Below are 12,190 nucleotides of genomic sequence, written 5' to 3'. Positions count from 1 at the left end.
TCCCATAATACTAGTCATTTTTTTAATAGCTAAGTGAAGTTCTTTCTTTCCTCCTCTACAGTTTCCTTTCAGTTTTGACTTTGTTCCAATTAAGAAACAAATCTGGGAAAAACTGGTAATCACTTTTGCAAAAATTGGGCATTTTATACAGTTATTCATAGAACAAGAGAGAGAAGCTAAGGGGAAACATTTAAAGTTCGTAAGTCTACAACTTCATAAGTCAAGCAACAATGTTTGGAGAGGAAAGAGGAAGGATACAGTTGGTTCAGGAATTTAAGGGCAAAAGATAAGGAAGATATGCACATAAAAGGAAATGACAGTACCATGCTGGTAGAGGGGGGAAAAATAAGAGAGAACAAGTACTTAAATATGGGGCCAAAGAGAAGTAATCCACAAAGGGTGCTTCAGTGGAAAAATGTTGGGGAACTATTTATATATTCCTACATTAAGCACTCGATTTCATTCTTCTTGTCTTCAGCCCAGCCAGTAACAAACTAGTAGGAAGGATTATTTTATGGCTTTCTCTTGTCAACACAAATAAATCACGTATTCCTGACAGTGAACACCATCCATACATAAAAACACCAATGCCATCTTCCTGTGTTCTACTAACCAAGACACACACAATTTAGTCACGTAAGTGATGTGTGTCATCCTGGAGGCTCTTATCTCCCTCCTGGCTATGCCAGTAAGATCTCTGAGGCTAACAATCTCATCTGTCAACTATACAAAAAATACTTCACTGTCTCACAAAACCGCTTTAAAAGGACTAGTCTAAAGAGACTGCAGTATCAAAGAACACAAAAAGTCTAACCTAAAGAACTCCTGGTTTATCATTCCACAAATACCGGGTTAATATGTTCACAAATGTTTTTCTCTAAAAATGTACATGAGAGGATCAAACGGAGGTTATCTATTTCAACGTTTAGGTCTCAATTTGAAATCTAAATGTATACTATCATACATTTATGTATGATAACAAAAGATTTTATAACAATAACCTTTTCAAAAAAAAAAACAAAAACAATAACCTTTTCTTCCCATGGCAAAAAAAAGAATGGACAAAGTACATGAAACATATGTGCCTAATAGCAAAACCATAGCATTTCTGAAGTGTAAAGCACACAGCTGACAATACTCTACCCGGCAGAAGTTCCTAATCTGTTACTGATCCCACAAAGAATATCAATGTATGAGAGTTTATGCAAAAGCATACTTATTAATAAGGAAAAAAATTACTTTGACATTTACTGGCAAAAATAAAAATAATTCATATGTTCTTATTTTTTGTTAATTTCTATCTTCCTCCCACTTAATTAGAGGGATATGTAAAGTCAAGGATTTGTGCCTTTTTGTTCACTGCTGAATCTCCACTGCCTAGAACACTACCTGAAAAACAGCTTAATAAAGATGTTTGAATAAATTAAACAATGCAGCACCTAAATTAATCAAAGCATATTTATAAGGCATGGGCAAAAAAAGCCATCTACATAAGAAAATTTTTCAAATATTCAAATAGTGTGCTCAGCTAAGAGCTAGAACTTTCATTTCGAAGCCATTATCAATAGAAATATTTCTATTGGTTCACACAGTTCCCTGAATTCAGAGAGTCCTTGAATTATAGTTTTCACATCACCTCCTTCAACTGCCATCTATTTCAAGTTTTTATTTTTAAAGAAATAAAGAACTTATAAAGAAGACAATGACCCTAAGAAAAAGTTTGATCAAATAAAATGTTTCTACGTTTTTGCACATCATTTAAAAAACTTTTTATTTGAAGGCAGGTGTTTGGGATATTTTGGCGTTTTGGAAAATCAACTTCTGGATAACTGGGATATTACTATATCCACTCAATGCTCATTATGGACATATAAGATGGACACATGCACAGTACAAAGGCCCCATAAAATAGCACAAAGACAATTCTAACAAATAATATGCAGTATTTACATAATAGATTCATTATGACACTCCCATTGAGTAAACTAATTTTATTCATACAAAAATATACTTATGTGTATACATATATTCAACAGATATTTTCAGAGCTGGAAAAATGAGCATAAATATGGTCTAAAGGCAAGTTTCTCCCTTTTAAATGTCATGAAAGAAGAACCAAACGAAAAACAGAAATAAATACCTGTGAATTACATAGCTTTACATGAGAGATAGCTGATCTCCTGAAGTTTAAAGTCAACATAATCTAACTTTCAATCAATTCTGATAACCACTTTGCCTGAGAGGATCCTAAAAAGTATATTCTCCTTTCTAAAACAAAAGGACACTAAGGAAAAATGTAGTTAACAATTCTTCATTTTGCATTTTGAGTCAATGTTTGTAGAAACTCAGTGGACCTCAAGAATTACAGTGTATTGGAATAAAAGCAAATTGTTTTTCTGCTCTTCAAAAACATTTTACAGCTGGAATCAGCAGAACATCAGCCACTCAGCACTATCCCAACTTTATAAGCATGACTCCTTTAAAGATTAACTGTTGCCTCCAGCTAAACTTTGAAAACAAGTGAAGGAAAAAAACCCTAACCCTCTATAACACTGGGACTAATTCTACCGTGTTTACAATGTTTGTGAGCAAAGTAAAAGAGAAGTGATATTTTAAACTCAGATTTCCAAATTTAAATGTTAAGATCCAAGGTAAAATCTAAGACAAGCACATTAAATGAAGAGTCTTCCATTACTAAAGTAATTTAAAAGACACATGAGACTGATACAAGTTTAGATGGCATCCTCCCAGAATCATGGTTCTAATGGGGAGTTGACCTGAATTCATTTTGAAAAACAAAGGATTTTTAACTACTCTCTGTAACACTCTGCCTCGTTTTTCTTGGTAAGGACAGCTCAAAAGATTTCAGACCTTTTTGGAAAAAAAAAAACAAAAACCAAAAACAGATGTCTGCATTTATGGTCAATTGACTTTCAACAAGGGATCTAAGGCACTTTCCATAGTCTTTTCAACAACTGATGATGGGTCAATTGGATATCCCCATGCAAAAGAACCCTGTCTTCACATTGCATACAAAAATTAACTCAAATCGCTTCTCGGCCTTTCGGCTAAGATCAAGTGTAAAATTAACTCAAAAGGAATCAAAGACTTAAATGAAAAAGCTAAAAGCATTAACCTTTTGAAACAAAATATAGTGGTAAATCTTTATAACCTTAGATTAGACAATGCTTTCTTAGATATGACACCGAAAATAACAAGTGATAAATACATTTGATTTCACCAAAACGAAAAATTTTGGGCCTCAAAGGACACCACCAAGAAAGACAAGAGACAACTCAGAGAATGGGAGTTTTACAAAACATATACTTGATAACTGATTGTATCTAGAATATAAACAGAACTATTATGACTCAATAAATACAACTATTAAATTTGACAAAGAACATGTAAGATGATAAACAAGCTACGAAAAGATGCTCAACATCACTAGCCATCAGGGAAATGCAAATCAAAACTATAATTGGAGACCACTTCATAACATAGCAATAGAATGGCTATAATCAAAGAAACAGTAACAATTATTGACAAGAATGTGCAGAAATTGGAACCCTCATACTGCTGCTGGTGGAAATGTAAAATGGTACAATCACTCTGCCTGGCAGCTCTTCAAATAGTGAAGGATAGAAGTCCCATATAACCCAGCAATTAATTTGGCTCCTAGGTACATACCTAAGAGAAATGAAAATACATGTCCACACAAATATCTATACACAAGAGAAATGAAAATATTATTTCCCCACAAAAACCTTTCATTGAAGAAAGCATTATTTGTTAATAGCCCCCAAATGGAAACAAACTAAATGTTCATCACTTGCTAAACAGATAAAATGTGGTATTATACATACAATGGAATATTGTTCAGCAAGAAAAAGAAACGAAGAACAGTATTCCATTGTCTGACTATATCACAGTCTATTTATCCAGCCACCCAATGAAGGAGATCTTGGTGGCTTCTACATTTTAGCAAGGTGGACAAAACTGCTATAAACACCATGTGCAGGTTTCTCTAACTGGACTTAAGTTTTCAACTCCTTTGGGTAAAGATCAAGGAGTGCAACTGCTGGATCACTATGGTAAAAGTATGTCTAAGTTTCATAAGAAACCACCAAGCTGTCCTCCAAAGTGGCTGGACCATTTTGCATTCCTACCAGCAACGAATACAAGTTCCTGCTGCTCTACATCTTGGTCAGCATTTGGTGTCGTAGGTGTGTAGTGGTTTCTCACTGTTGTTTTCCTTTGAATTTCCCTGTTGACATAGGATGTCGAGTATCTTTTCTTGCGCTTATTTGCCATCTGAATATCTTCTTTGGTGAGGTGCCTACTAAGGTGTTTGGCCCATTTTTTAAATGGGTTGTTTTCTTATTGTTGAGTTTTAAGAATCTTTATTAGATGTCTCTTACAAATATTTTCTCACAGTCTGTGGCTTTCCTTCTCATTCTCTTGGCAATGTCTTTTACAGAGCACAAGTTTTTAATGTTAATGAAGTCCACCTTATCAATTATTTCTTTCATGAATTACGTCTTTGGTGTTGTATCTGAAAAATCATCACCATACCCAAGGTCATCTAGGTTTTCTGCTGTTACCATCTACAAATTTTGTGTACTGCATCAATTTGAGTTCATTTTTGTTAAGGATATATGGTTGTATCTAAAATCAGATTTTTGCACATGAATGTCTACTTGTTCAAGTATCTTTTGTTGAAGAGAATGTCTTTGCTCCACTGTACTACCTTTGCTCTTTGTCAAAGGTCTACGCGTATTTCTGGGCTCTCAATTCCATTCCATTGATCTATCTATTCTTTTACCAATATCACACTGTCTTGATTGCTGTAACAGCCTAATAGTAAATCTTCAAGCCAGGTGGTGACATGGAGGAAACTTGAATGCCTATTACTAAATAAAAGAAACCAATCTGAGAAAGCTACATACTATACAATTCTGACATTATAAGAAATGTAAAACTATGGAGATAATTAAAAGATCAGTGGTGCTGGAGAAATAAGGAGGGCAGAGATAATGAATGGACACAAAGGATTTTTAGGGCAATGAAAATACTCTGTATGATATTACAGTGATGGAGACATGTCAGTACACATTCATCCAAACCTATAAAATGTACAACAGCAAGAATGAACCCTAAGATAAACTATTGACTCTGGGTGATAATGATGTGTCAACGTAGGTTCATCAATTGTAACAAATGTAGCACTCTAGTGAATAACGTTGAGAAGGGGTGAGGCTAGGTATGTGTGGGAAGAAAGGTATATGGGAAATCTCTGTACCTTCCTTACTAAGGTACCACAATTGCTCAATTTTTGCTATGAACCTAAAACTACTCTAAAAAATTAAATCTTTAAAACAGAAAATACTGAAAAAAAATTAATTAATTCTACAACATGGATGGACTATGAGTATATCTACGTTCAGTGAAAAACACCAGTCACAACAGAACACATACTGTATGAAATCCAGAAGACTATTAATATGCTCTCCACAAAGACACATAAGCACAAAAAACATTAAATAACACTTCAAAGATTTATTTGACCATCTTACAGCTGATTAATGACTTTATTCGGGTTCCATTATCTTTGAATTTAAAACTCCGATTTATTTTTTCTTTTCATGTTTACGAAACATCATGAATGGAAGAGTACTGCCATTATAAGGCTCAATGGATAGGAATTATGTGCAGAGAATAAGAAAGTCATAATTTAGTTCATTCCACATATATTCATTGAGTGTCTACTATGTATCGGGTAGCTGGCCAGACTATGAAAACATCATGGCGACCTAGTCCATTGTACATAGATGACAAACCAAAAGAACAGCTATAGATTTTACTTTTAACTTGAACTGAGCTTAGATGTCACATTAACCTGCCAATCCCTTCTGATAAATATTATAAGTTTGCTTCTAATCATAAAAAGAAAAGTTCTTTCCAAAATTGAAAATAATTTTGCATTTTAAAGATCTTTTAAATTCATTCCTTATATTTCTGAAGAAAACACATACTAACAGTAAGAAAAAAAAATACGGTTGTAAGGAATAAATTTTCCTCCTCAAAGTAAAAACAGGCGAAAGGAAAGAGTTACTTACTATATAATCCTTTGGTCTCTCTGGAGACTTCCTATCTACCTTTCCATTTAAGCACATTGGAAATGACTGCTAATGACATCTATCAGTCTTTGTCTTTTATTTTCTTAAGCATACATGGGTTTTGGATTTCCACATCAGACAGCTGCTCAAGGCCACCTTTTCTGTACACCCAAATACAAAGGTGTCTCCTTTCTCATCATATTGGCTGCATTCCCTGTCCAGGTCTCTCTCAGCTCTCTTTACCTGATCCTTCCACCCACTGGCACAAATTCCCATGATGCATTCTCTGATGGACACAGCTGTCTTTACTAATTTTACAGTCCAGTCCCAATTCAGACATAACTAAGGCACTCACAATTATACGCGTATTATACAAGAGCTCTTCAAACTATTTTAGAAAGTAAATGCTTGCATGATCGAAACAACATCTGCATTAGTTGGATAATCTGTCATTCTACATGGGCTTTGGTCCTACTCCTTTAAGAACTAGAAACCAATCAATGGAGAAAAACCATGTGGCACAGGCAACTGAGCTACCACGAATCTGAGCTTCTCAGTATGCTCACCAGCTCCGGTCCTCCAGTCCTTATATCCTGCATCTTTTCAGTTTCCTACACAAAACTGGGTTATTCACACAGGATACCCAAATTCAGAAAAACACATATAAGCTATACATGCTTCCTTCCACCTGCCAAAAGTTTCAGTCTGTGTCAAGGAATGGGGGGAGGGGGAACACAGAGGTTACAGAAAAACAACCTTCTTTCAAGTTAGAAAATAGCTCCATTTGTTCCTTGATTTTAAATATTAGGTCATACTGAATTTTGTTCAAAATGTTGACAAAAATCACTGTAAGTGAAGCTGTATTTCAAGGAAGCTAAATTCCTTCATACAAATATTTGCCAAATATCATCAATTTTACCAACCTGGCATCACTTGCATAAAACTGGTCTCTAGGGTTTTCAAGTTTCAAGTTTTCAAGAGAAATAACAAACTTTTGTTATTGTTGTTGTTTATGCTTTCTCAATTTTTTATGTAAATTATGTATTTAAATATAATAGTCATACAGAAGAACCCAAATCAACAAAGTGAGCATACATATATAAGCAGCACCCAAAACAAAAAACTGAACATTAGAGAATCCGAAAAGCCTACTCTCATACCCCCCTTTCATTTCTCTTCTCCCAAGGTTATGCACTATCCTGTCTTCTGACAAATATTCTAAACATCTGCCCTCAAAAGACATCACGGGGTTTTAATACATAGTTTATTGCACTTATTCCTATCACTTGTCCCCAGAAACAACAGTTCTTCCTTTATCCTACCCTAATGCTAATGTTAAAATTTTTCAACATTTTAAGTACCATACATTTCAGATTTAAGGAAACCCACACTTAATACGCTTACAGCATCCCCAAACCATGAGTCATTTTACAAACATGACCCTGAGAGAATAAATGATAATCCTCATGAATCAGGAATTATTGAAAATTCACTCAAGCCTCAAGCCACTTGATCAGGACTTATTTATAAGCTGGCACAGCACTCATGAAGCACCTGACTGCTAAACTAGAAACACTGTTGATGCTTCCAGATCTCTTTTTACTATCATGGACAAGTCACAGAATACAACAGACACTAATACTTGTTTCAACTATTCAGTGGGTCCAGCAATGCAGAAGGAAGCATTTAGGAAGACATGGCAAAGATGTCCTTAAACGATATTAACTAAAAAAGAACAGAAGCATTAAAAAAGAGTAATAACAACTCCATCTCCCATTTGTTTTTATCAAACTTAATTGATATTTTGTGTTTGCTCAAGGCTCATAAAACAGAAGCTCCCATTCCCAAAGGAGGAAAGAATGACTCCAGATACTGGGAAGATACTCAAGAGTTGATGACTACAAAGATATTATTTTCAAATGAACTCATACTTCAGAAAAATTCTGGATTTCTTCCAACATGATACCATGTTTCCATGAAAATAAAACCTAGCCAGACCATCGGCTCTAACGCGTCTTTTGGAGCAAAAATTAATATAAGACCCTGTGTTATATTATATTATACCCAATCTTATATTATATTAAGACCAGGTATTATATTATATAAGACACAGTCTTATATTAAAATAAAACCGGGTCTTATATTAATTTTTGCTCCAAAAGACACATTAGAGCTGATGGTCCAGCTAGGTCTTATTTTCGGGGAAATATGGTAAGAGAGAAGATTCATTTATATATAGATACATATATTCATTCCTTTAAATATCCACCAAACACTTACTGTTAATGTTTAGCTCAGACTATATCACTTTCCTTAGAGATCAGTATTGATCCTATAGAAATAATTATCCTCTTCACTTGATAACTTTTGACAGAGTTGCACTACATTTTCAACCATTTTGCTAATTAAACACCTTGAGAAAGGACTGCTCATGCTTTGAAACCAGTTGTGATAAGTGTTTGCATCTTTAGCATATTAAGTCACATTATTACAAGAAGAAAAATTGAAATCAGTAATAGCTTTAAGTTAACTAGAACATAATGGATATATTATACCTTCCATGACGGGCCTTACTTCTTTAATACAAATCAAGCTGGCTAACCACTCTCAAAGAGACAGTCTAGTGGCAAATATAGAACAAGTAGAAGGAAAATCCATACAATAAGATTAAAAAGTAAGTTTCTTAAAAGAGGCAGATATCATATGCTATGAAAGTTTTCCAAAAGGGTGTTGGGTAACAAAAGAGGTCTGTAATCAAATAAGTCTGGGAAACATAAAAATGTAGTAAATAAACTTAAACAGATTAAAATGTTAATCACCATTGCCATTCCCCAATAGAAGGCAGCATTTCCAAGGCACACTTGATCAGGACATCCTGATTTCCACAGCATGTTGAAGGGCTAATGTTCTGCAGACAGGCTAAGAATTGCAATCTTTGGGAATTTAGAAGAAGAGTCTGTTTTTAGTTAAGGAGATCATAAAATATTGTAATACAAGAACTAGTATCTACACTGGGCCTAGAAAGACACATAGGATTAAGACTGTGTGGTGAGAGGGTGCTAGTGAAAAGGCCATTTCAGGCAGGAAAACAAAGCAAAAAATGCACAAAGAAGGGAGAATAATGAGTGGTTCCAAGTTAATGAGGAATAAGCAGCATAAAAATGAGTTATAAAAATAAGGGTTTAGCAAGGACACTGGATTTTGATAAAGAAGGTTTTTCTTTGCCACAAAACTTGGGAGTTCGTTGGTAGGAAATGCACAAGATAACTACATATCCCCGTTGGCCCAGACAATTCTAGTTTACACTTGTTGACCAGAGTTAAATCAAGGTTGACATTTGTTCAAATCAAAAGACTTCAGTTTAAATGATAAATTGAATGATCATTTGGTAATACACAAAACATGATTCTGTAAGTTCTTATCATTGAGATTTAGATAATAGATTATGTATAGATTAAATTGTATAATGTCCAGAATATGCTTCAAAATAATCGGGGGAAGAGTATAAATAAAAAAGATTGACCATAAGTAGGTAGCTGTTGAAACTAGACCCTAAATACATGGTGATTCACTATGCTTCTGTCTTTAAATAAATGTATTTCCAAAAATAAAAGCTTTTTAAAAATGACATTCATAGGAAATAAAATATTTCTATGGAATTAGTAATTTAATAAAGTAAGTTTATTAAAATTTTTATTTAAAAAAATGGGCAAAGGACCTGAACAGACTTTTCTCCAAAGATATACACAGATGTTCAACAGACATGAAAAGATGCTCAACATCACAGACCATCAGGGACATGCAAATCCAAACCACAAGGAGATATCATCTCACACCTGTCAGAATGGCTATTATCAAAAGCACAACAAACCACAAGTGTTGGCAAGGATGTGGAGAAAAGGGAACCCTCATGCACTGTTGGCGGGATTGCAAATTGGTGCAGCCACTATGGAAACAGTACAGAGGTTCCTGAAAAAACTATAAATGTAACTACCATACAATGTATCAATTCCATTTAGGGGTATTTATCCAATGAAAACACTAATTGGAAAAGATATAGGTATATACATCCCTATGTTCATTGCAGCATTACAAGGTATGGAAACAACCTAAATGTCCAGCAATAGGTGACTGGATACAGAAGATGTGATATATATATATATATGTAATGGGGTATTAGCCATAAAAAAGAATGAAATCTTGCTATTTGTGACAACATGGATGAACCTAGAGGCATCAGGCTAAGTGAAATAAATCAGACAGAGAAAGATAAATACTGTATGATTTCATTTATATGCAAAATCTAAAGCAACAAAATAAACACAAAACAAAACAGAAACAGACTCACAGATACAGAGAACACACTAATGGTTGCCAGAGGAGAATGGAGAGAGGAATGGGTAAAAAAGGTGAAGGGGAATTAGAGGTACAAACTTCCAGTTATAAAATAAATAAGTTACAGGGATGTAATGTACAGCATAGGGAATACACTCAAAAATATTATGGGGGCAGCTGGATGGCTCAGTTAGAGCGCGAGGTCTTAACAACAGGGTCGCCGGTTCAATCCCCACATGGGCCAGTGAGCTGCACCCTCCACAACGAGATTGAAGACAACAAGCTGCTGCTGAGCTGCCCAAAGAAGAGGACAGATAGCTCAGTTGGTTAGAGCACGAGCTCTCAACAACAAGGTTGCAGGTTCAATTCCCACATGGGATGGTGGGTTGCACCCCCCACAACTAGACTGAAAACGGCGACTGGACTTGGAGCTGATCTGCGCCCTCCACAACTAGACTGAAGGACAACGACTTGACTTGGAGCTGATGGGTCCTGAAAAAACACACTGTTCCCCAATATTCCCCAATAAAAATTAAAAAAAAAAAAAGGAACAGAAAACTTTGGCTAAGGCTTTCTTTAAAAAATAATAATAATATCATAATAACTTTGTACAGTGACAGATGGTTGCTAGACTTATCTTGGCGATCACTTCACAAGGTAATATAAATGTTGAATCATTATGTTGCACAACTAAACAAATATAACATTGTATGTCAAGTATACTTAAATAAATACATAAATAAATAAATAATAAAACAATGCTTAATAAATAATAAAACAATGCTTTGATGGGTCAGAGTAGATACAATTTCAATTTTGGTAGATAGCATCAAATTGCTTCCTATAGAACGTTATATAGTTTATACTCTCACCAAGAGTATATGAGAACACTAGCTACCCTAAACCATTCACAGCACAGTGCATCATCAAACATTTGGGTCTCTGCCAAAATAAATTAAAATTTACATATTATTATATTTCAATTTTTAATTAAGGTGAACATCTTTTCACATTTAAAAGATATTTATATTTCCTTTTTTAGTAAATCATTAGTTAATAGCCTTTGCTTATTTTAATTGGGTCATTGAATTTTTTCCTGTTAATTTTAGAAGCTTTCAAAGTTAATTATTCCTACAATCATCTGTTACAAATTTTGTTTCAAATTTTGTCTTTTATCGTGACTGTATTTATGTTTGTGTCCTGCAGTTACATTTTATTTTTGTGTAGTTGAGGTGATCAACCTTTCTTCTAGTCTCACATAAATTATTTCATATTTTCTTCTGGTGTTTTATCATTTCATATCCAACACTTACAACTTTGAGCTCTTTAACATTTTAAAAACAATAAAGGCAAAAGAGAGTGATCCTCAAAGAGAAGGAGGGAGGGAGCAAAAGATGGAAGAAAGGAGGAAGGGAAAAATAGCTCTCTGCTCCTGACCTGACTTTTAAAGTGAAAACAGCTATCAAGAAATATAGGCTCTAAGAATAAAATTAAAATGGAGTCGGAAAAGAGATGTCTGACTTTCCAGAAGGCAAAACACACGTATCTTTGATTAATGATAAACAGCAGAAGACTACTGATGACAAATTCTCAGGAAAACCTAGCCTGTGAATCTGGCTGAAATGTTCATATTCTGATTCGCTCCACACCCTTATCCCACATACCTGCAAGAAATGCTTAGATGCATACATGGTTCCTTAGACAGGTTCTATCTCTAGTTGTTTAAATTATAATAA

The 12,190-nt window shown here is 34.4% G+C and overlaps 1 protein-coding gene across 18 annotated transcripts in view; it reads right to left on the bottom strand.

The window, feature by feature from the left end:
- The window catches only part of BCAS3 (BCAS3 microtubule associated cell migration factor), a 568,714-nt gene that overhangs the window by 438,712 nt on the left and 117,812 nt on the right, over positions 1–12,190 (bottom strand). The gene's annotated exons all lie outside the window — the stretch shown is intronic.

The sequence above is a fragment of the Rhinolophus hipposideros genome (genome assembly GCF_964194185.1).
Source record: "Rhinolophus hipposideros genome assembly, chromosome: 20".
In the NCBI taxonomy this organism is placed as follows: Eukaryota; Metazoa; Chordata; class Mammalia; order Chiroptera; family Rhinolophidae; genus Rhinolophus; species Rhinolophus hipposideros.
The sequence above is the reverse complement of the archived record's forward strand: the minus strand, read 5'-3'. Positions and strand labels throughout refer to the sequence as shown.